The 26,772-nt window shown below is 36.9% G+C and overlaps 1 protein-coding gene across 3 annotated transcripts in view; it reads left to right on the top strand.

Annotated features, from left to right (window-relative positions):
• THSD7A (thrombospondin type 1 domain containing 7A) overlaps positions 1 to 26,772 on the top strand; it is a 461,702-nt gene that overhangs the window by 244,471 nt on the left and 190,459 nt on the right. The window lies entirely within an intron of this gene.

The following is a 26,772-nucleotide window of genomic DNA, read 5'->3' as shown; positions in this document are numbered from 1 at the left end:
ATACCAGCATCCCCAAGGGTAATATGTGAATACTATATATATGTGTCAATGGAGAACAATTAGACTGTGGGTTGTGAAGATTGTTCACAGTCTATCTTTTTCAATAAATAAGAAAGAATTAAAGTTTACTTTATAAAAACGGGGAAACCTCTCAGAATAACTTGCTTATTCAATCCTAACAAGAAGGTACTGATCTCAAGAAATCCTGAATGTTTAACCATGAACAGCGTATCCTAAGAGCAATTCATATTGCACTTAACTTAAAGAACAAGGATTGCACTGTTGTTTTTGTAGATTCTCTCTCTGTGTTCTATAAATGTCTTTTCACACATAGCCAAACTATTAAAAATACTTTAACTCAAAATACTTTAGCCCCAACATAAAATTTCTTTATACAAAAATATTGAAAACAAGTGATATGACATCAACTTTCTTTATTATCTTGGTATATCATGTTACATAGAAGATTCATAATGACCACCATAGCACAAAAGCCAGATCACTTTAAATTACTTTATTCATTTATGTATTTTCTGCTATTAACCGACTCATACCACACAAGGCCATAATTCTTTTCCTTGGAGCTAATATATTTAATTTTCAGGAAGTTGAAATATTTATTATTAAAGTACTCACAAAGTATAAAGTATGATATTCAAAACTTGGTATGAGTTGAATTATCAGGATAGTTATCAAGTTGGTGATGGCATCTACAGACAATAGGAAAAATATGTCTACTTGATATTGGAGAGTATCCACATTTTATTCATGGAACTCTCCCAGTTCTAACAGAATATTGAGGTGATCAAAATTTCCATTATCACTTATTTAGAAGAAAGACTTGACAGGTTGTCTGCTGAGAAGAGTCAGTAGTAAAATCTTTGACAGTTTCTATGAGCTGGCTGTTCAGAATTCCAGTAGTCTTGAAAAATGTCCAGCTTGTCCTGTCATGAAATCTATCCTCAAAATATGACAGGAAGAGGCCTTGCCCATGAGGAGGTTATCAGTGTAACTCCTGGAAAGCTGATGGAAGTGTTGCTGATCATTAGATGCATAATGTGAATTGACTCTAGTAAGAGTTCACAGTGAAATGAAAGTAGATTTTAGCTATAGTAACTCAAGACATCCTTCCAATTGATACAAATTGAACATATTTCAAATGATGGAAGCCGAAGGTATTAGTTATAAAGCACCATAAAGCTTACTGCAATTTATATCATATAAAATTTTAGAACATGCTTTTATACAACACATATCAAATAATCCACACTTATATCTGCATAAAGTCTGTGAGATTTGTGGTTATTAAGAAAGACAGTCTGGATAATAAGCCTGTATGATGACACTGAATGAGACAAACCAGCAGAAAGGTTTAGAGGATCAATGGAAAGATAGATTGAGGGCAGGATGATTGTACTGTGAATAGGTAGACAGAAGGATGAATAAAGAGCTCATGTTTTCATGTATTTTGCCCCCCAAAATATGAATAAAATAGTTACCATCCCTATGAAGTACAAATTCTTTATCATTGTAGTCTTTTAACTGTAGTTTCCACAAACTGCCCTGCTTCAGTCAACACTGTTTTGGGGGGAAAAAAGACTATGCTTATATATATATGCTGCTCTTTCCCTGTTATTTCAGAAACTAAATATCAGAGTACATTGAAACCTAGTGCTGCACCTTCCCTATCCATCACTTTTGAAGTAACAGGTAGGTGAGACTGTTTTACACAACATTTCAATCAGAAATGTGTGTCAAGATTCTCTATACCTTCCCTGATATAATTCTTAAACCCTCTAGGAAAGACAGTAGTTTAGTTTTACTTTCTATTGTCCTTGAAATAGACTTAAAGCTGGGGCTTCCCTGGTAGCTCAGATGGTAAAGAATCAGCCTGCAGCTCAGGAGACTCTGGTTCGATTCCTTGGTTAGGATGATCCCCTGGAGAAGGGACAGTCTACGTACTCCAGTATTCTTGGGCTTTCCCTGGTGGCTCAGATGGCAAAGAATCTGCCTGCAGTGCAGGAGACCTGGATTTGATCCCTGGGTTGGAACGATCCCCAGGAGAAGGGCATGGCAACCCACTCCAGTTCTTGCCTGGAGAATCCCACGGACAGAGATGCCTGGTGGGCTGCAGTTCGTGGGGTCCCAAAGAGTTGGACATGACTGAGTTTCTAAGCACACATGAAATACAAATGATTTTTTTGTCTCTTGGCTTTCTATAACATCATCATATAGATATAAATATTGTAGAAAACATAAAAGTATTTTTAAATTTACTAACTTTTTAATGTCTCAGATATCATAATTATATAAACATGTAGAAAGTTTGGTTATGGACACTTTTTTTGTAGTAAATTCATGAACATGTGAACAGTTTTCATAATTTATCTTTTTTTTTTAAACATACCACTTTGTGCTCTATACTAATCTTCATATGGTAAATGAAGAAGAAAGTAAGCCACATCATTGTTGTGTTTGAGAAACATACCCTACCTACACTGATACAGTGGGATGTAAAAAGCACTGTGATATAGAATAATTAAAACATAAGAAATCCCTGCAGGAATCAGACCTTCCTCAGAAATTGGTCCTCTGGATATTTTGTGGAAGAGAAGGGATGTTTCCCTATTTCCCTACAGAAATTTCTTTGTGATCAGTAGATTACAAAATGGAAAGTGAGATGCAAGAGGTTTCAGCCACTGGGATGGGAGTTAATCAAAACTTACATGCTGGGAATTAGATTAAGCTGATCAGTGGTCCACACTGGAGGTAACTTAAAATTTTTAGTAGAGGAAGAGCTTACTAATGACGTGTCGGGAAAAATTCAACCAAAAAGGTAATCAAAGAAAAATTGTAATGAGATAGCTAGGAAGTCATGTAATCATGAAAACAATGCTTATAATACCTTTGACTTAGTCAGTGTTTAATAAACATTTGTTGTTTGACATGTTTACTCTCCCTTTTGTTAAAGTGGTACATTTTTAAAAATTTGTCTGAAAATTGTCTCTTTACTGCTTCAGTTGCAATTAAACATTGTCTCTTTCAGGTAGGGACTCTAATCACACACATCATCTTTCACCCCTGAAGAATTACTATTCACACCTCTGACTTTGAATACAGGAAACATGATCTAGTTGTTAGATCAAATGATGAGAATAAAAATTTATGCATTTTGTGTCAGGTGGGCCACTCATTTAAGAGACTATTTTTATTTGCTGGTTTTTTTCTCTTTTCTAATTATACAGATAGCTTAAAAATCTTTTGAATATTCATATTAAGGCTACCTTCATGAGAATCCCAGACAGATAATCAGGAAATATGGTTTTCATTTCTGCTTGGCCTTATATCCTGATGTGCGTTGCTTATTTACCTAAAAATATTTAATGACATTTAAGCTATATTTAAGCAATATGGTAGACTAGCTGAAAATCATATTTTTTTAAAGATTTATTTATTGATTTATTTTTGTCTATGCTGGGTCTTCATTGCTGTGTGTGGGCTTTCTCTAGTTGCAATAAGCAGTGTTCTCATTTCAGTGGCTTCTCGTTGCAGAGCACAGGCTTTAGGCATGCAGGCTTCAGTAATTGCAACGTGTAGACTCAGGAGTTGTGGCTCACTGGCTCTAGAGTGCTAGCTCAGTAGTTTTGGTGCATAGGCCTAGTTGCCATGCGGCATGTGGGATCTTCCCGGAGCAGGGATCAAACCCGTGTCACCTGCATTGGCAAGCAGAGGATTCTTAACCACTGGACCACCACGGAAGTCTCTGAAAATCATACTTTAAAAAATACTTGGACATTCAGGATGCAATATTTTTTTAAATGCTTTTAAGAGCAGAACTGAGGTCTTGATAAACTAAATGATTTCCCAATAATCAAGGCTGAGATGATACCTTCTGTGATTGCCCTTGGGAGGGGATGGTATGGGAGAAGGGTTTGCCTTAGGGGGATTTGGGAGAGTGGAATCAGTAAGGAGCATGACATTAACTTGTGCTCAGAGAAAGAGAGCACAAGCGGAAATACTGCATTACTTCATCAACCTCAAAGGGATCAAATGAGTGAGCAGAAAAATTCAACCTACTTATAGACAGAAGCAGATCAGCTTCAGCCTTAGATCAGGGCAAAAACAAACCTTCCTAAACGTTCCAGCTATGGCTTGTACTCATATGAGTTTAAGTCTCAAATTTATGGTACTTCCATAAGTCCTGAGACCACAAATCTGAAAATTAATGTAAGAAATGGTGTCAGGCAATTGTATCACCAAAGTGCCTGACATAGCAAAAGTAAAAACTCTAAACAGAGAGACATTTTAACCTAAGCTGTAGGATTTTCCTGGATAAACGATGCCACTCAAGATTGTGAGGTACATGAGGAAAAATAATTCATTCTAAACAGGATTTTAAGTGCCTAACAAACAGTAAAATTTGACTTTCAAGTTTGGAAATATTTTAAAAATCAGATACAGACTATCAAATACATATGTTAAAACTTATTTAAGATGTAAAGGAAAATTAGAACATTAAATATAATGAGGCACAATTAAAAAGACCAGATTTTTAAAAAGAAAAGAAACAGAAGTTCTAGGACTAAAGAGTACTTTAACTGGATATAAACAAATGGATAGATTACACAGATTGAGATAAATGATTATCAGTACATTAAAGACAAATGTAAGCAGATTATCCAAAATGCAGCATTGAAAATAGAAGTTGAAAATAGAAACAAGGATAACAGTCATACAGAATTAAACAAGAAGGTTCAGAGTAAGAGAATCAAGAGAAAAGATGAGAGAATTATCTAGAATTGATGAAAGACAAGAATGTACAGAATCAAGAAAATCTGCTAGCAAGATAAGAATATTTGTATGAATTATATACAGTATAGTGGGTTTTCAGCTAATGAACTCCAAAGACATATTAAAAGGAATAGGGAGAAGGAAAAAATTAATTACAAAAGAATTAACAAATTAACAGTGAAGTTCTCAACAGCTACAAGAAATCAAAATAATATATTCAAAGTTATAACCTTTGTCAGAGTCAAAGGTTATTACATAAAATCATTTTGTTTTAATTATTATGATACCAATCAAATGTATTGTATGTGTTTTACTGTGATCAAACTTAAGACTGTGGATTACTCAATCCAAGCAGGTACCACTGGTGAAAAGTTCATAAACACACAGATTCATACATTGTACTTCCCAGGCAATAAGGCCATCTTTATATACAAAGTGCAGATGAAATTATTTTATCGAGAAAATAACATGAGGTCTAAATTATACATATATATGTGTGATGTTAACACTATCCAGAAGGTTGAATGGCTGGATTGTTTAAATGACATTTGATAGAACAATTTCTTGGGTAATCAAAATGCCCAGAATTTTCTCCAGTATTTTTAGAGTGAAGGATAATCTTCACAAACATAAAACTCAATACAAATTATATTGCTAACTTGATATTGTTCAGTGAAGCATGAAAATGAGAACAAATTTTTAAAACTTAAGGAAACATCTGAAAATTCATGAGTATCTCAAACCTATCTCCCTTTGTATCATTCTCATTTTTTTTCCTAGTTTCTTGATGGTAAAGGTGAGTGACACTGGCTTGATTACCTAGACAAAAGTAATCATGACAAAGGAATTATAACCCAGAAAAGATAACAAAATTCATTATGTATGTTAGTATCTTTGACAAAGTTTGGTGTCTTTGACAAAGTCATAGATGGTACACTGTTAAATATGTGAGTTATATTAAGCTAATAAGGATAAAACATTCTGGATAATAACATTATGACACAAAAAGATATTAATGTGCTAGATGCATTGAAACTTTCCCAACTTATAAAGTCCAATGAAATACTTAAATACCAATACTTAAGACCCTAACACTCACGCTAATAGGAAGTAATACCATAATGATGATGATGAAGATGATATGAAAACAGGGTGTTGATTGTGTTTATTAAAGGTCGCAAAAGAGTCACGCATAACTTAATGATTAACAACATTAAGACACTATGTTAATTATTTGGTTTCTGTGATGACTAAATGTTTAATGTGGGGAAGGAACAGTCAGCATCAGTTGCTTAATATTATTTTCTTTTCATTAAAATAGACTTGATTTATAATGTTGGATTAGTTTCAGGTGTGCAACAAGGTGATTCAGTTTTTCGTATTCTTTTCTATTATAGATTATTATGAGATACTGAATATAGTTCCTTGTAATATACAGTAGGATTTGTTGTTTACCTATTTTTAAATTTTTATTGGAGTATAGTTGATTTACAATGTTATGTTAGTTTCATGTGTAAACTGGATCAGTTACACATATACATATGTCCACTCTTTTTTAAATTTTTTCCTCATACAGACTTCCCTGATAGCTCAGTTGGTAAAGAATCCACCTGCAATGCAGGAGATCCCAGTTCAATTCCTGGGTCAGGAAGATCAGCTGGAGAAGGGATAGGCTACCAACTCCAGTATTCTTGGGCTTTCCTTGTGGCTCAGCTGGTAAAGAATCCATCTGCAATGTGGGAGACCTGGGTTTGATCCCTGGGTCAGGAAGATCCCCTGAAGAAGGGAAAGACTACCCACTCTAGTATTCTGGCGTAGAGAATTCCATGGATCTATAGTCCATGGGGTCACAAAGAGTCAGACATGACTGAGGGACTTTCACTTTCACTTTTCTTTTTCCTCATACAGATCATTGCAGAATATTGAATAGAGTTCCCTGTGTTATATACTAGGTGCTTATTAGTTATCTATTTTATATACAGTAGTGTGTATATGTTAATCCTAATCTCCCAGTTTATCCTCCGTTTTTCTCCCTGGTAACCATAAATTTGTTTTCTGTATCTGTGACTCTCTTGCTGTTTTGTAAATAAATTCATTTGTATCATTTTTTTAGGTTCCATATATAAGTGATACCATATGGTATTTGTCTTTGTCTGACTTACTTTATTCCATATGACAATCTCTAAATCCATCCATGTGGCTGCAAGTGGCATTATTTTGGTTTTTTATGGCTGAGTAATATTCCATTGTATTATGGAATCTTCTTTATCCACTCCTTCTCTATCCACTCCTCTGTCGATGGACATTTAGGTTGCTTCCATGTCTTGGCTCTTGTAAATAGTACTTCTATGAACTTTGGAGTGCATGTATTTTTCTGAATTATGATTTTCTCCAGATACATGCCTAGGAGTAGGATTGCTGGATCATATAATAGTTCTATTTTTAGTTCTTTAAGAAACCTCTGTACTGTTCTCCATAGTGGCTGTAACAATGTTACATTCCCACCAACAATGTAGGAGGGTTCCCTTTTCTCCACAGCCTCTCCAGCATTTATTGTTTATATATTTTTTGATGATGGCCATTCTGACTGGTATGAGGTGATACCTTATTATAGTTTTGATTTGCATTTCTCTAACAATTAATGATGTTGAGCATCTTTTTATGTGTTGGCCATCCCTATGTCTCTTATGGAGAAATGTCTGTTTAGGTTTTCTGCCCATTTTTTGATTGGGATTTTTGCTTTTTTAAAAAATTAATTTATTCATTTTAATTGGAGGCTAGTTACTTTACAATATTGCGATGGGTTTTGCCATACGTTGACATGAATCATCCACGGATGTACATGTGTCCCCATCCCGAACCCCCCTCCCACCTCACTCCTCAACCCATCCCTCAGGGTTGTCCCAGTTGCACTGGCTTTGAGTGCCCTGTTTCATGCATCAAACTTGGACTGGTGATTTCACATATGGTAATATACATGTTTCAATTGAGCTATTTGTATATTTTGAAGATTAATCCGTTGTCAGTCGCTTTGTTGGCATGTTATATATAGTAGTTTGTATCTGCTAATCTCAAACTCCTAATTTATCCCTTCCTCCCTTCCAGTTTGGTAATCTTAGATTTGTTTTCTACATTTGTGAGTTTGTTTTTCTTTGGTAAATAAGTTCATTTGTATCATATATTTTTAGATTCCACATATAAATAATATCACATGATGTGTGTCTTTCTCTGTCTGACTTACATCACTTAATATGATAACCTCTAGATCCATCCATATTGCTTCAAATGGTATTTTTTGCTTGTCTTTTTATGGCTCAGTAATATTCCATTCTATGGAATGGAATGGAAGATGTATATACCACATCTTCTTTATCCATTCCTCCGTTGATGGATATTTAGATTGCTTCCATGTCTTGGCTATTGTAAATAGTGTTGGTGTGAATATTGGGGTACATGCATCTTTTAAAATTAGAGTTTTATCAGAACATATGCCCAAGAGTGGGATTGCTAGATCATATTGTAATTCTATTTTAGTTTTTTAAGGAACTCCATACTGTTCATAATGGCTGCTGCTGCTGCTGCTGCTGCTGCTAAGTCACGTCAGTCGTGTCTGACTCTGTGCGACCCCACAGACAGCAGCCCACCAGGCTCCGCCATCCCTGGGATTCTCCAGGCAAGAATACTGGAGTGGGTTCCCATTTCCTTCCTTCTCCAGTGCATGAAAGGGAAAAGTGAAAGTGAAGTCACTCAGTGGTGTCCGACTCTTAGCGACCCCATAGACTGCAGCCCACCAGGCTCCTCCGTCCATGGGATTTCCAGGCAAGAATACTGGAGTGGGGTGCCATTGCCTTCTCCCATATTGGCTGCACTAATTTACATTCACACCAACAATGTAGGAGAGTTCCCTTTTCTCTACACCCTCTCCAACATTTATTTGTAGACTTTTTGATGATGGCCTTTCCATCCAGTGTGAGGTGGTATCTCATTATAGTTTTGATTTGCAGTTCTTTAACAATTAATGGTACTGAGCATCTTTTCATGTCAGAAAAGATGCTCATGTCACATGTTTCATGTCACAGCACTCAGAGGAGTGTTGTATTAGTCACTCAAGTTGTGTCTGACTCTGTGACCCCATGGACTGTAGCCCACCAGGCTCCTCTGTCCATGGGATTTTTCCAAGTAAGAATACTGGAGTGGGTTGGCATTTCCTTCTCCAGGGGATCTTCCCAACTCAAGGATCTAACCGGGTCTCCTGCATTGCAGGCAGACTCTTTAGCATCTGAACCACCAGAGAAGCTTGTGTCAGAGGGTTATTGTTAAACTCATTCTGTGTCTGTTCTTCCAAGTGTTACTTTTCTGAATATCGACCACGGTATGATTAATGAAGTGCTACAATTTGGGTATCTCACTTGGTATTTCTTCATTCACTCAACACATACTTATTGAGCAACTGTTAACGTTGCATCATTGATTTAAATGTTGAAGATAGAATGTTTTAAAAAGCAGACTTGATCACTGTCCTCAGTATTCAAGGCTACTAGTAGCCTTGTCTTTAAGGCCCGTTTACTGGAGCTACAGAGTTGCTCCTTCACAAGGCTGACGTGGAGAGGCTTCTGCACACTGGAGAGCCATTTTGGTGCTCTTTAGTTAAAATATGAAAATATACTATATAAACAAGTCTATGCTTAACAAAGAACCTTTACCCTTATCCATTGGGTATATTATTTTTCTGGAAATCACATGTTTTCAAAATGTAGCTTAAGAATCACCTGTATGCTTTAAGAAAATGCAAAAAATCTCTGGGTATTATATCCACTGAGATTGTGATTCTGTGGGTCTGAAATGGGTGCAGAAATCTCTTTTTGATAAGCACCATAATGATTATAATCAGGGGATGATTTTACCATATATCTCATGACGGTCCTTTTCAAAGGCCCTTTCCAAAGCCTTTGGAGAGACTGGAATAGAGAAAGGGAAATCCCTCTTTTTTTTTTTTTCTTTTTGAGGCCCAAAACATACATAATTTGTGCATTCTTAAAAAAGCAAAATCACACATACATAATCTCTAAGCTCTCTATCACGGTTTCAGAAGGGTCTTGGGTCTGTGAAGGGCCCTGACCTTAAGCTCCATGAGTTTCTTAATGAATCTGTTCTAAATTCTAACACAAGATTTTTTTGTTCTCTGGCAAAGAGGATCAGTATATTAGGATGAGAAACAGAAATACAGGCATTCGTGTCCTGAAAACAGGTTCTCCAGAGTTCTGGATGTAAAACTGGGGAGAATGGAGTGACTGGGAAAAGTCACTCTGTGTCTTCAGAAGTGAAGTAGAACTTTCAGTTCTGATATTGGTCTTATTTATGTTCACTGAGCCCTAGTTTTAGGTCCCTGAGCTGCTGATCTTTAGAAGATCATGATACGTTGCTAGTAGTTAAGTTAGGAAATTGGAGAGGAAGAACACTTTACACTGAGATGCTGTTTCATCTTACTTTATACAGGTAACCCAAGATGGGAAGAAGCCATAGCTGTTAGTAAAAGACCTTCCATTAATGAAAGAAAAAGGGTGTATAAAATGGCACATAACCTGACACTATCAAGTGACTGTACTGTGTGTGCTATTTGTAACCCTTAAGCACTTATTTCATCGAGTCAGTTGTAGATGAGTGATAGCACCAGAAGGAATTTTGAAATGAGTACTCAGGGACCTGTACGGGCGAATGAATAGAGTTTTTTTCTTTTTTTTTCTGAGGCACACTCCTGCCATCTAAGAATGTAAAAGAAATGGTTTGTGGCGGGCTGTTCCCTGCCTTGCTGATGATTGCCCAATAGGGAGTAGCTACTCTCACCAGTGTTAACAGAGGAGTACAAACTACATTGTAGAACTCATTAATATTTATTCCTGCTAAAAGCAATGAGCAATAAAAAGGGAAATAAACTGGGGAGAATAGCAATGGGAAAAGAAAGCCATGACAACAGATTCATCTTGAAAAGCTTCACCATTTATTGCACACAAAAAATACACTTGAAGTACAAGAATCCATATTATTAGTTCAAAACCACTCAGAACGCCTCTTATGGGTCAACTAATTTATGAGAAAAATTGTATTTTGAACACAATTTAAGAATTTAAAATAGCCGTCCATACTCTTGTAATGATGCGATTTTGAGTTACCATTTTACACAAAGCTACATTTTCTCAGCATCAGAGTCGATGCTCCTATCTGTAGACAAGAACTTCTCTAAGCCAAGGATCCCCTGTCTGTTGCAGCAGAGATCAGTGGCGTTCCTCTTCCTTTTCTCATGCTGCTCTTGTATTATCTGACTTGAAATGCCTTCAGCCATTGTCACAACTATCCAAATATCTGCTGTTTCAAATCATCTTTGTTGTACTGTTAAGATTTCGGTGATCTTCCTTCATCCAAAGCCTATGCCTTTCTTATACTACATTACACAAGTTCCCCTTTGATTACACAGAATTCTATGCTTTGATAATTGTGTCATGAGTATTATGCCAGCTCCCCAAGATTATAAGCTTAGAAGAAGGGAATGGTGTTTTTCCCCCCTAAATTTTAATTTGTCCATCATTCTTACCAGAAGTCTGGGTGGTTTGCTAACTGTGTCATTTAGAAATATCTTTAAGAAAGATTAAAAAGCCCTTCAATGAAAGGATGTTGACTTCCTAGACATCTAATTTATAGTGTTTCATTTTGGATTAATCTTTATGTCTCACTAACTTCATTTTTTTCTTCCTTTATTTTCCTTTACTCTGCAAAGGCTTAATGAGATAACATATGTAAAGCACATCCTAGCATAAGGCCTTGAGCTTATTATATGCCAAATGAGTATTAACTGCCTTTGTTTATGTGTTTACTTTTCTGCTTAAATTGAGAAAAAGGAAGAAATTTTTTTAAATGATAGTTTTACTCTAAGCATTTTGCATGTAATAAAGGCATAATTGTATCCTGGCCCTGCTAGTTGAGAAACATCACAGAGAATGTATAATTCATGGAGTCTCTTTTCAGTATGTCTCAAAATCCTTTCATATGCTTATATTATATATGAAATTTCTCCTTTCTTGGAAAAAGTAGTCTTCCTTTGTATTATTTCAGAGTAAAAAGAAATAGAACTGTTTTACTTCTATATTTATGGGAGACAGAATAATTACCGCTTCCCTTTCTTTGTGACGCTGAATCCTTGGGAAGTTTAAGCAGCACTCTGTTGCTAAAGGAGTCTGATGGAGATACTTGCAATAATCCTGGGATTGTGTGGTTGCTCTGAAAGCACCTTTGCCTCATTGCTCAGCCTATCCCACACTGGTTCATCTGCCCTTTATGGCACACAGGATTCCTGGGCATCTAAAATCATATTTGTTAGGCCTTGGTGTTGTTCAGTGACTCAGTTGTGTCTGTTTATTTGTGACCCAATGGACTGCAGCTCACCAGGCTTCCGTGTCTTTCACTAGCTCCTGGAGTTTGCTCAAATTTATGTGCCTTGAGTTGATGATGCCATCCAACCATCTCATTCGCTGTCACCCCCTTCTTCTCTTGCCTTCAATCTTTCCCAGCATCAAGGTCTTTTCCAGTGAGTCTGCTCTTCGCATCAGGTGGCAAAAGTACTGGAGCTTCAGCATCAGCCCTTCAAATGAACATTCAGGATTGATTTCATTTAGGGTTGGCTAGTTTGATCTTGTTGTCCAAGGGACTCTCAAGAGTCTGCTTCAGCACCACAGTTCAAAAGAATCAATTTTTTGGTGCTCAGCCTTCTTTATGGTCCAACTCTCACATCTGTACATGACTACTGGAAAAACCATAGCTTTGACTAGGACCTTTTTTGGTAAAGTGATGCCTGCTTTTTAATATGTTGTGTAGCTTTGTCATAGCTTTTCTTCCAAGGAGCAAGTGTCTTTTAATTTCATGGCTGCTGTCACCATCTGCAGTGATTTTGGAGCCCCCCAAAATAAAGTCTGTCACTATTTTCATTTTTTCCTTATCTATTTGCCATGAAGTGATGGGACTGGATGCCTTGATCTTACTGTTTTGAATGTTGAATTTTAAGGTAGCTTTTTCACTCTCCTTTTCACTCACCTTCATGAAGAGGCTCTTTAGTTCTTCTTTGGTTTCTGCCATAAGGGTGGTGTCATCTGCATATATGAGGTTATTGATATTTCTCCCGGCAATCTTGATTAGTTAGGCCTGGGAGACCTTAACTTTTTTTGTCAAAATAATGTTAATAAATACATGCGAAAAATTACAAAAAAGGCTTGCTGTTTTACATGTCCTCAGCTAGGTCTGGTTAGAAAGGCTTAGGTCAATTAAGTTCCTACTGCACTGGGAATTTCCAGAAGTATTTTGAGACTAAAAAGTCAGGTTTTCACTAAGAAAGCTATTGATCCATTTCTCACTGTCTTTCAAAAATTCATAGCAAGGGGACTAAGCAAGAAACTAACATGTTGTGATAATGTTTTCCCATTAATGCATGACTACATTTTCACAGACATACCAAGACAGTAAGTGATAAGAGAACAAACTCAAGCCAGTTTTCTGACTCCAAGTCTAAATTCTGTCTAGTCCACCTCTGCCCTATGATTTTGCTTCAGAATAAAAAACTGGATATAGCAGCTATCCACAACCTTATCAAAATCATCAAAACTAGTTGTAGTATATTAAATGATCTATCCTCAGAAATATCACAAACTGATGATATTTCTGTTGCAAAAATAAACAAAAATGGTCCTTATAACAGAAAATTGAAAAAAAATAAGGATAATTTAATTGCCTTTTAAGATTCAACACCATCAAGAGATTGATTTCTCAATATGGTTCTATGAGAGGTCAATATGAAGTCTTGCCCACGTCAAGTCTTGTCAAGTCTTGAAGTCTTGTGAAGTTCTTGACATTTGAACCAGTATTGTGTTGAATCATATGAAATTGTTAGTTTTGTAGGTCAAGACTGTTGATTAGTGGCAGTTTCCTGTTGTCACCTGAAAAGATACCTTTACTGTATTGTCAAGTCACCTAGTGTCTAGATTTCCCACTGTCAGTATCAAGCCTGCAGTGAGTGGCTATGAGTTGTAGTCATCGTTTCCACATGAACAATATAGATTTGTGCTGTGTGCAGTGTGCTTTAGAGAGGGTAATGATTGTCTTCTGTAAAATTATGTAAATTTCCCCATAGTAGATATTATTTATGGGAAGATAGCTTTTATTGATGGCTTGAGAGTGACTTGAATTTTTCAAGCAACTTTTATTCTATGTGCAGTTAGAAATCTGCATTCAATTATGCGATTTTTAATACTTATCTGTGCCCCATTTTGTTTTATGTAAGCATATAAAATAAAGGGTGATACTGTCGTTTTAAGAATAAATGGGTGAAGAATGTGGGACAAAGGAAAAATACTAGTAGAAAGAGATTATCAACTCTGTGATGAATATAATAATATACAAAATGTGTGCCATAAGATCCTAGAAATTTCTTGAAGTGGGACTAATAGATTTAGCTCTAAGCTTGTAGTAGCCAAGCAATGAGGAATACTATGTTAATTATGAAATTCACAGCATCCATTAGACAGTAGAAACCAGTTGTAAAGGAAAAGCACAATTTCTGGTTTTAAGAGAAAGAAAATTCACCAGTAGGCCTTAATAAAGAGGACACTGTAACTATATTGCTTTACAGCCTCATTAACATCTTTAGTATCAACACCACAATGAATTTTATAAGGAAGCTTTTTCTTTAAGTGGTTTTCCTCAATGTAGGCCACTTGCATAAATATGAAAGTGTAACTCAGGAAAGGCAAATCAGTAGGGATTAATGTGATATGGTACAGATTTATAGGTCTCTGCTAAGCAGGATAACCCAGGGATAGAGTTCAGAGTATCTATGAATGGATGTGGAGCTATTCCCTCAGGCAGCCCTCCTCAGAGCTTTGATAGATGTTGAGAGACAGAGAATTTCCTTACATCCTCTGACACAGGGATCTGGAGCACTGTTATTCTGAGTTCTGTTTAGTTGCACTTAAATGCAGAGACACATATTCCAGCCATCATCTAGGTGAGAAGAGGATTAGCATCCTTAAAAGAAAATCAAAAGGCTTGACAAAGACATAAGCTTGAATAAAATATGATCCCACTTTAAACAGTGAGAAAAGTTCAGCCCTAACTAGATGTAGGACAAGGAAGAATTTTAGACACAGATAAAGGAATGTCAAAGGTCCTTAAATCTATTCCAGCACACAATCCATGGTAAAAATCTGGACACAGGTGCAAGGGAGACCAAGCTTCAACATTAATGCCATGTCTTAGAAGAAGCAGTTTCATTTTTTGGTGTCTTCTTCAAGATAAAATTATTTACAAATGTAAATATGTAGACCTAAATGAGTTAATTTGATGTAATTAATGATAACAATGAGGAGGATTGAGAAGGCAATAGACACTATATGTGAGATGCAGTTCTGTTTTACCATTAGTGACTCATTGGGCCTTCACCAAAAGCCTAAGAAGTACCATTGTTATATAGTACTGAGGTACAGAAAAATTAAATATTTCTACCAAGGCGTATATAGCTAGTAAATGTAACAACCTGGATTGTAAATCAAAAAGCCTGCTTTCTGAGCCTGTGCTCTTAACCAGTATGCCATAGAGTTAGGGTTTTTAATTATAAGACAGTTTGATACTGCGAAAAATTTAAACTCCCCTTTTAAGTGACATTTGTTTTAAAATATACTGTTCAGTCGCCCCGTCCTGTCTGACTATTCTCAACTCCATGGACTGCAGCACGCTGGGCCTCCCTGTCCTTCATCATCTCCCAGAGCTTACCCAAGTTCATGTCCATTGCATTGGTTTCTTTTAAATTAGATCTCAGAGCCAATGGTTTATAATAAGGTTATTCCTGTTTAATAGCAGAAAAACTACATATATGAAAATGTCCATGTTTCTATTACTATGTCAGAAAATTAGTCATTCTTTCATTTATTCAACCAATATTTTCTGAGTACCTTCTATGTCTAGGTAATATTCTAAATGGTGAAAATAGAGAAGTAAACACAGACAAAATACTTGCTGTGAATTTTAAGGGACAGGTTAAAAGCAAAGAAATAAAATAAACAAGTAATCATCAGATAGCAATAAGTACTATGCAGAGGATCAAGGTAGGGGGATGTGAGAGAGAATGATGGGGTAGTGGTATTTTTTTTGGATCTTCAGGGTATTGTCTGGCTTCCCAAATTTGTATATCTAGCCTAAAATTCTCATCTGAGAAACAAAAATTATATAATGATCTTTCTGTTTGACATCACCAGTCAGAACACTCAAGTATATTTGTCTCCCTTCCACACATTCTTATAATGGCAGAATAAATGAAAGTTTAAAAATAATATTAAAGTACAATATACTTGAATAGTGCAGGTTCCATTATCTACTTGGTACACCTGTCAAAATAAATCCTTTTAAGCTACTTAAGGGTGAAAAAATCACTATCAGAATAGGCAACACATAATAGTTGTTTAGTAAATATTTACTGAGTAAATCAATAAATGGACTTAATAAATAACCCTCAAGGGTTGATATATATGATTTCTAATAATCATTATTTTGGCAAATTTTCTTCTGATAGCTAAAGAGATGAAAGTTCTAAGATATGCATATTTAGAAACATATTTAAAAAAACCTTGTAAGTAAATATTTTAAATAATCAGAAAATCAAGCATATTGTTAGGCTTCAGCTTCCAGCTATAATTAAATAACCCTCTCAATAAGAATAATTGTAAAATTGAACAAAATTACAAAGCAGCTGTTTAGGTATTAAACAGCAAGCAGCAGAAAATTGTGGTCATAATTGTAAGGTCATCAATCACCTCAGTCTTCTACTTGAGACTCTTTCCTAACACAGGGTAGAAAAAATGAAGACAAGCATAGCTTCAGGTCTTGCTAAAATAAGAAGTCAGAAATCTGAGTTCCAGGATGCTAAAATGACTAGAAATTTCAGTGCAGCATACAGAGAAAAAGCAGCTGCACTGAGGGGAGTGGGAAGAAGTCCAGGAGTCTATGTGGCATACTCCATGGAGCCTTGACCAGGGCATTGTGCAGATTGAGACTCTGTGAAGTCTAGCAGAGATCCTGTGCTGCAAGGCTGATAGAACAGATAGTGCAGTGCCAGATGTCAAAGTTCCAGCCCTGGAAGAATGAGAGTACTCACTGAACACCTCAGCCCTCATGGCTTAGGAGTAGGACCATACTGTCACAACCAAATTCAAATCTGAACCAGACAAGCCTGAATCCAAATGAAACCAAGTGTGAAAAGATCAAAAGGATCTACTGGCGATTTAACTGTTTAACAGAAAAAAATTCATAAAGGAAGATGAGGCAATTCAGATTTCCTGCAAGATATTATTCACAAGGTCTAGAAAGGCTGATAAACCATTACTCCAGGGAATTCCCTGGCAGTGCAGTGGTTAGTGTTAGTCGCTCAATTATATCCAGCTCTTTGCAATCCCGTAGACTGTAGCTTGCCAGGCTCCTCTGTCCATGGAATTCTCCAGACAAGAGTAGAAGACTCAGCTTTTTCACTGTTGGGGCCCTGGGTCTAGCCCTGTTTATGGAACTAAATCCTGTAAGCCACGTGTGGTGCAGCCAAAAAAATTAATAATAATAAGTTACTCTACATGCAAAATTAAAGAGATCTGTTATCTAGAAAAAAGTCAATAGAAGTATATCTGAGAGGACCCAGATATTACACTTAGCGGACAAGGACTTTAAGGAACTTATTATTGTACATATTCTCAAAGGTTTAAAGGAAAAGATTGTCTTGGGGAGTGAACAGCTGGGAGTATAAAGAGAAAGTTAGACATTTATAAGAATATGGAAATTCAAAAATGTAACAGGTCTGCAATTTAAAAAATACATTCAGTGTGCTACCAAAAGAACGATTAAGTGATCCTGAAAATAGATCAATGGGAATTGTTGGATCTGAGTAGGAGAAAGGGTGATTGATCTTGAAGACAGATCAATAGAAATGATTAGATCTGAAGAACAGAAAGAGGAAGAGGTGGGGGTGGGGAAAGTGAAGAGAGACTCAATAATTGGTGAAGTAATATCAAAGTATTAATGATATTACAGGAAAGAGAGAGTGTGATCTGATAAGAAAGATATTTGATGAAATAAAGGCCAAAATATTCTCAAATTTGTTGAAAAAGAAACCATCAACTTTCATATCTAATAAGCTTAGCAAACCCCAAACAGGATAAATATAAAGACAACAATGGCAACAACAACAAAAAGAAAAACATTAAACTCAAATTTCTAGACACTGAAGATAAAGAGAAAATTCTCAAAGTACCCAGAGGAAAAGCCACATGATATATACACGTGAATAAAGATAACAAAGGATTGAAATCTCATCAGAGACAATTAAGCAATGTTTCTGCTGGGGGGAAAAAAAATTGCCAACTTAGACCTTGGGAATTGAGTAAGTGCCTTCAGGCCTCAGTTTTCTACCTTCCCCAGAATAACATCCTAAATAACTTTGGCGGGACAGCTAAAGAATCTGAGGGGCCTCCACCCTTTCTTTAGTTTCAGAGGCTTTTATCTGGCAGGATCAAAACCCAGAGTCCTGAGGAAAGGACCAGCTTTTTTCTCATATCTGTGGTTTCTCAGGTTTATTTGGTGCCAGATGATCATTGAGTCTTTACAAAATGAACATGGCTGTCCAGCTTAAATCCTGCTGAGCTAATTGGCAAACTCCTCTAACCTGAGGACAGAGCTGAGAAATACCACAGCCAGGAGGGTTCTTTGATGAATTCATCAAGATTGGAGACAGAAATCATCTTGACAGAACACAAGAACCAAGCAAAATACATATAGGGCAGGATCCCGAGTTTTGGATCCCCTTCTAAATATCCTCTCAAGAGCCCTTTTCAGGTTATATGCCACCTGGTCCTTCATTAGGATGGAACCAGAAGCTTAAAGCCTCTCTCCGCCTCCATGTCTATAGTCTCTCCTTTCTTGGGCTATAATGCTGACATTTTTTTTTCTCCCACATTCAGGGGTTCCTTGAGTGAGGTTTGAAAGTGAAAGTCGCTCAGTTGTGTCCAGTTCTTTGCAACCCCATGGACTGTAGTCCATGGAATTCTCCAGGACCGAGTACTGGAGTAGGTAGTGATTCCCTTCTCCAGGGGATCCTCCCAAACCAGGGTTCAAACCCAGGTCCTCCTGCATTGCAAATGGATTGTTTACCATCTGAGCCGCCAGACTAGCCCTGTGTCAGGTTTAATGGCTTTTAAAACAAGTAACTCTTCATGTAAACTTTGAATGATGTGTAGTGTTAAAAATCAAGACCATTCCATTTTTTTAAGCTATACTTGAAAACACTCAGAGACGCTTTGGAGGTTAATCAGGAGGAGGTCAGCAGAGTAAAAGGAGAATTCCCCACCCATTTACCTGTACATTCATTGCTGCAGGTTCTCTCCTTTTTTGCTTTCAGATGAGAAAAAAAAAAAAATCTGAGCTATCTGAGAATAGGGAATTTAAAAATAATAGGAGAAATTAGGAGTAAAGTCTTTAAATTACAAAAAAGATTTAGAGAAAAAGTATTACTTTTTCTATCATAAAAATATGATACGTAAAATACCATTAAAATAAAAAATGAAAATGAAAAAGATAATAAGATTTTGATTATTACAAAAGGCTGGAAGTCAAGAGAAACATAAATATGAGGAAAATAAAGCTGAGATTAAAGAGTTAAAAATCTGGGAGATAAAATATAAGGGAGATTCATTAATAATTAATAAAAATTCAGTTAAAATTGATTGAAGATTTGTGTGTAAGACCTGACACCATTAAATGCCAAGAAGAAAACATAAGGGGTAAGCTCCTGACATTGGCCTTGGCAATGATTTTTTTAGATTTGACACTAAAAGCAAATACAATGAAAGCAAAAATAAACAATGATGTAGTGGAGTTACATCAAACTAACAAGCTTCTACTCAGCAAAGGAAAGCATCAACAAAATGGAAAGGCAACCTGAGGAATGGGAGAAAATATTTGCAAACCACATATGTGATAAGGGATTAATAACCAAAATGTACAAATCAATCTGCTTTAGGGATCTCCTACTTTCTCCCACAGTTTTACTCATTTTCCCTAAAATGATTTTGAGTTAGTCGCTAAGAGGTGTCCGACTCTTTGCAACCCCGTGGACTGTAGCCCATCAGGCTCCTCTGTCCATGGACATTCTCCAGGCAAGAATACTGGAGTGGGTTGCCATTTCCTTCTCCAAAATGATTTTATCAGCACACATAAGCGAGTCAAGGAGATCACCAGTATCAGAGCTCCAGAAACATTTCCTAATGAGCTTTGAAATCTATAACGGCAGATGTTTTCGAATCTACAATATCATTTTCCAAGCAGTTTTATTTAAAAGAATATAGTATAACCTCAGGGAAAGTATTCAAACTCAGTTTACATGCTACCCTAAATTAAAATGTGGACTTAGACTTACAAGAATTTTATTTAGGAAGAAATACATCACTGATAGGAAAAAGTACACCCCTAAAGAAATGGTTCTTAATATTCTTTTGGCCGAAGACAATAGCAAGCAGTTCTTTACCAGAGTGTGGACATCTCTGTTCTGGAATATGAATGAAACTTTCTGAAAGGTAAGTATTTAGTGCCACAGAGATTTGACATCTTATGCTTAGCTTCAGCTCCAGTCCTGTGTAGCTATGTTTCTCAAAAGGTAGTCTGAGCATTACTTGCATCAGAATCAACTGAAGTGCTTGTTATAAATCCATATTCTGAGCTTTTTCGTAGGTTTCAATCCAAATGCAATGCCCACAAATTTCTGGGCACAGCAGCCAGAAGTCTGCATCTTTAAAACGAGCTGTCTCCTCACTCCCACCTTCCAGTAATTGTTGTATGCACTGAAGATTGAGAAAGCACTGTTGTAAGGTTAGCATGGATCCTGAAACACCAAGATTCCACTCCCCAGACCCAGAAATCATTAACTTTGCACGTTCCAAAAAGTTCTACTGCTACATGATGACTTTTTCCAACAAGCGATGTTGTGACTCAGTCACCTTTGGCCTTTTGTTTGGTATTTTAGAAACACATGCTAGAGTTTAATGCTAGAAACTTTAGTGCTATTTTTTTTCAAGAAGTCTTAGCACAGACTTCATGTATCTTACCATGAATGGGCTGAACATTAGCAGCGCTCATGTCATAGCCTAATATAGCTTGTGTTATAGCCTATAGGGGTAATCGAGACATCTTGGAAACTTTGTTTAAATGTCAAATGCAGCAATTTCATCTAGACCTGCCAATTCAGCTGGCAGCTGCAGGAATGAGTGGCAGGAGTAGACATACAGAGAGGAGGAATTGGGATTCCTGTTAACTGGAATGTTGTATGGAGCGCAGGACCCTGATCTTCTGAAACGCATTGTGAGAAAAAAAAAAAATCACCACAGTCTGAAAGGTAAAGAACAATGAGAAATGATGCAGTGACAACCAAAAGTTCAGTATTAGTTGCTTGGGCCAAAATCTTTGGTGTCACTCTTGATTTCTCTCTTTCTCACCATCAGTTCCTTAGGAAATTCTTCCAGCTCTACCTTCATTATTTATCTGACCACTTCATCTCCACTATCACCCCTGGTCTGAAACACTGTCTTCTTTGGCCTTTATTGTTAGAATAGCATACTAACAAGTGTCACCATGTCCCTTGTCCCCCAACAATCCATTCTTGGCACAGCAGCAAAGCAGCCATTTAAAATCGTAGTCAGGCTGTGTCACTCCTCCAGTCAAAGTTGCGCCTCTGCTGTGGTTTATTCCAAGTAAAAGTCCATCCCCTTCCCCTGCCCCGTGTCTTCTGACCCCACGTCCATGCCTCTGTCTCCTGCTCCTTTTTCTCCAGTTCCTTGAGCCTCCTCTGCAGTTCCTGCACCACACCTTCTGCCAGGAATGTTCTTCCCCCAGACAAGTGCTTGGCTAACTCCATCCCATCCTTCAGCCTTGTCTCCAATGTCTCTTTCTCGAAGAGGCTAGATGTGATGGCCCTACTTTAAATTGCCCACCTCTCCCCCTCACACTCCCAGACCCCTTCCTCTGCTCTTTTTTCTTTCTTCATGGCTCTTTTTGCCTTATACCATTCTATGCCAGTTTGTAGTTGATAAAGCTTATTGTTACTTTTAGGTTTCTCCACTCCTTCAGTGAAAATTCCCACTGCAAGAAATCTGGCACATTTATCTGTTTTGTTCTCTGCTAAATACTGAGCATCCTTGTGTCCCAGTGTGTGCCTGGTACATAGTAGGTGTTGAGTCAACATTCGCTGAGTGAATTACTCAAGTAAATATTCACAAACACTGGCCCTGACAAAGTATAAGGGCATATGTAGGAATAATTACAAAGGATTAAGTGGATAAAATTAATTAGAAGAAGAATTAGAGCTACGATATGCAAAAATAACTAGGTGGGTCAGAAAATCTGAGCTGGCGTGGATCCAATAGACTCATTATGACAATGGCTTATTTGCAGGTGGTAAGTAGTTTTGAAGTTACAGGTCAAGACTGCCCACAAATCATGCTTTTGGCCTTTGACTCAGTGTTCCAAGTTTTCTTTTATTTTTAATAATGACATTATAAGCCAAGACATTATAAGGAAAAGCCATAAAACTTCTCTAAGCTTTTTGGCAGGTACATCCTCTGTCTATGCAGCGATCAGGAAATGAGAGTTTGCACTTGGAATTCTATGAATAGAGCTTTTGAGAAAAGAATGAAAAATTTCAGGAAAAACAGAAAATCTCATACTAGAGGTATTAAATTCACCTCTGGTTGCTTCTGAATAAGGTGTAGCTGGGCTTCCTTAGTGACTCAGATGGTAAAGAATCTGCCTGCAACGCAGGAGACCTGGGTTTGATCCCTGGGTCAGGAAGATCCCCTGGAGAAAGGAATGGCTACGCACTCCAGTATTCTTGCCTGGAGAATCCCACAGCCTGGCGGGCTACAGTCCACGGGGTCACAAAGAGTGAGACACAGCTGAGTGACTAATACTTTCTCAAAGTGTAGTCAGAGAGTAACAGTGGCAGCAACCAGCTATAGAGAAACGAGTTAGTGCAAGTTTAGCATAGATTTTTTTTTTTTCCCAGAAGAACAGGGAAAAGTTGATCAAATATGCCAGTGAATGTGACTATGCTTAAGTCATTATCCCAAATTATTTTTTCCTTCAATATCCCATTAAGCTTGGTATTATTTACTGAATTGTGCCCCCCCACCCCCGCAAATTCATTTGTTAAAGCTATAACCCCAATGTGACTTTTCTTGGAGATAAGATCTTTAAAGAAGTAATTTTGGTTAAATGAGATCAAAAGGGTGGGGCCCTAATCCAATAGGAGGGGCGTCCTGAGAAGAAGAGGAAGGATACCAGTGATGAGCACGCAGAGAAAAGATGGTGTGAGGACAGTGAGACGGCAGCCAGAAGAGAGGCCTCACGGACCCTGCCTGCACCCCTGTCTAGGACTTGCAGTCTGCAGAACACTTCTGTTGTTCTAGACACCTCCTCTGTGGTATCTTGTTATAGCAGCCCTTGCGCACTATCACCCTTGGTCATCAGAACAATTATATTTGGAGAAGCTCAGCTCTGCAGAGCTGGTTGCAGGCCTTGTTTGATTAGATATTGTGACTTTTTAATAGCTGTTTTTGAAACAATAGTTGCAGTTCTTTGAAATTCTAACTGCTAAGGTTCTCTGTCATATTGTGGATAACAATACAGGCTCCAAACATCTGCTTATTTTAATTTACGATATTTATTAATGTTTCCTAGGTTAGGGGCATTGTAAATGGGAATTTGAGTCAATAATACTGTGGAAGATTTCAGTGTAACTATTATATAGATTATTCTACAACAGGTCCCGTTTAAAAAAAAAAAAGAGGGAGGGGAGAAAAAGCCTTCTGTATCTACAGTTACAACAGATGGTACATCCCCATGGAAGGAGAGTGATGTCCTCATCAAGCTGTTGATAAAGTTTGTGAAATTTAAATCCTAACATGATTGACATTGCTATGAACATATGTATTTTAAACAGTCCTATGTATTTGTATTTTTAAATGTCCTTCTTTTGTAGGAATCAGGGTCACCAAGAGAAATTACCTGACATATGTTTGTCCCTATAAATACTTAACAGTGTTTTATTTGAGTTGAGACACAAAGATAGCTGTTCTCTAGGCAATATGGCATTGTGAGCATAGGCATATGGATCTTTCTCTGTAGTTCCCTAAATTGACCACTTGGAGTCCATAAATAGAGAACAACCTGCATCAGCCCCTTGAAACCAGGAGAGAGCTCATTCAGAGGCTAGATGCTTAAAGCAGTTTCTGTTTGCTAAGATGATAATCATATAGGATTGAAGGAACAGAGGTACCAGGGCAAAGGAACAACCCCTGTGAGATGGAGTAGAATTCCTAAGAGAAGCAGGAAGGGACCTGGCAGTCCTATCCCTGACACTAACAGAGCAGAGTGAAGGCTGGAGGCAAAAGCAGTAACAGGCCCATCACTTGGTGCCCCCCTTCCTCTGCTGACAGGCAGCACTCAAACAGCACACCAGCTGGAGGGTGGGTGGAGACCTTTATAGAGGGAAGATGGCTTTCTTAGAAGTCTGCCCAGTCTGTCCAGTTGACAGCGCCAGTGGTGTTCATGGACTAGCTCTTCTCACCACCATCAGTCTCCTCAATACCCGTAATTGAAAAGTTAAAACTAGAATATATAGCTGAGAAGAAAAGAAAGAAAAATGCTGTCTTCTTATTTTAATCTGGACCGAAGTATTCTTTAAAAGGAATATTTGAGAACAGTCTTATCTAAATGTATGAAATGTGTTCAGTGCACCTTTTACTTGACTATTAAAACCAAGGTAGAGTGAATCTAGAGGAGCTTCCCTGGTGATTCTTTAGTAAAGAATCTACCTGCCAATGCAGGAGATGCGGGTTTGATCCTTGAGTCAGGAAGATCCCCTGAAGAAGGGAAATGGCAACCCTCTTTAGTATTTTTTCCTGGGAAATCCCATGGACAGAGGAGCGTGGTGGGCTACCGTCCATGGGGTTGCAAAAGAATCGGACACGACTGAGCAACTAAACAACAATAACATGGCAAGCCTAGACTTTAACCCCCAAAGATTAAACAGATAAATTAGATAAATGTAAATATACCACAATTTCAAACACAGGGACCATTCAAACAGCTTTGTTCTGAAATTGTTTAATATAAGAAAAAAAAATTGGATGATGTTTTGTGACCTCAGTCAAGTGTTTTGATTTGATTCAAGAGGTTATCCAAATGGCAAAGACAAACAAGCACAAAGAGGAGGCGAGTTAGGTCAAACAGGATGGGCTGGGGATGAAAATCGCGGTTATCAGTCTATAAGCTTCATAGAAGCAGTGATAGGTCCATCAGATACTGAAAATATTAATTATGGTGTAGAAAATGAACTCAAGACATGTGTGCTTCGTAAATAAACTATATGTCTTGCGTTAATTTAAGAAATGATTAATCCAAAACAGTAGCTCTATAATGAATTAATCATAACCAGAAAGAACTGGCAGTGAGCTTCAAAGTACATTAAATACTGAGAGATAATTCCCAACCATCATCTTAAATGTGGTTGCAAAATTGATTAAAGTGTAAGTACATTATCTTAAAAACAATGCCTTCTGTTATTAAAAAGAAAATAGGTTTCATGTCCTCATTAACTATAGCAGCCTGTGAAAGATAAAAGAAATTTTCTGTGATAAAGTTTAGTACAAGAACATTTTCAAAAAGCTTTAAGCAATCACTGATACAAGTAGAATTTGATTAATTTTCAGAATAAAGACTTTCTTTATTTGCTTGACATAAGTTCTTTATTGTGCCTGTAGCTGACAAGTAAATGTCTACTGATGGTTGAGTAAACCATCAGTAGAACCTTCATGGAATTAAAACTACTTTGGTTAAATAGACCCTAAATTACTAGCACATGCTTTTTTTTTTTAATTCTTGATTCTAATTTTTAAATGCAGTAATGCATTTGATAGGATAGATTTTACAATGGAGTAATAAACTCTTACACAAAGCAAAAAACAAAACTGATTTAATGACTAGAACAGATGAATTAATAGGTTTATAATAACCATTAACTAAGAGAAGCCCTAGAACCAGAAATAAAGATTGCATGCAAAGTCTAGGTACCATAAAAACCAAAGCAATACCAAAATATCTGTTTCCTAGCACAGACTCCAGGTCTTTTTATTTCCAACTCTCGGTAATCAAAATATTTACACTTTCACATGCTACTGGTAGTAGAGGAATAAGATTTAATCTGTCTAGGACTACAAATATCTTTCACAGAATGGAGGGCCCAAAAAGAACAGTGTCTTCCTCCACCTTTTTGTAATAAGAAAAACAAATCATCATTGCCACTGCCATTGACCCTCTAGCACCCTTGGGCAAAAGGTTCCCAATACAATGGCAGGGCTTTGCACAGAGTTGGCATCTAATACATATTTTAACACATTGAACAAAATAAGAACAAAGGAAAGGAAAGCCATTTGTAACTGATTTTATTTGTAGATCTTTGGAATCTCTTTCATTATCAGTCACCTTTGTATTTAATAATGGTGTTTGGTCAGTTCCTACACAGAAACCAAGACTTAAACCCAAGAGAATTTCCTTGTAATTGTGAATTTGCAATCAAATAAGCTTGTTTGAAGAAACAATGCTATTTCAAGAAAAAGATAAGATTTTCAGGGAAGGCAATGGATAATGAATACAGTATCAGGAGACTATGTAAAATGCTTAGCCATTTTGCTAAATGGATGAATGAATTATTAAACCTATTGCATTTTTCTCAACCTTTGAACCTTAATATATCTTTTGAATGACTCAGAGGAGGCATATCATTGTACATACAGATTTGAAGTATGCTGGGTGTGAAATCTGTCATTTAAAATGTATTGAGATTCAAAATATATATTTTCA

The sequence above is a fragment of the Giraffa tippelskirchi genome, chromosome 10 (genome assembly GCF_054371585.1).
Source record: "Giraffa tippelskirchi isolate mGirTip1 chromosome 10, T2T-mGirTip1v1.2.pri, whole genome shotgun sequence".
In the NCBI taxonomy this organism is placed as follows: Eukaryota; Metazoa; Chordata; class Mammalia; order Artiodactyla; family Giraffidae; genus Giraffa; species Giraffa tippelskirchi.
This window is presented reverse-complemented; position numbering and strand designations above follow the sequence as displayed.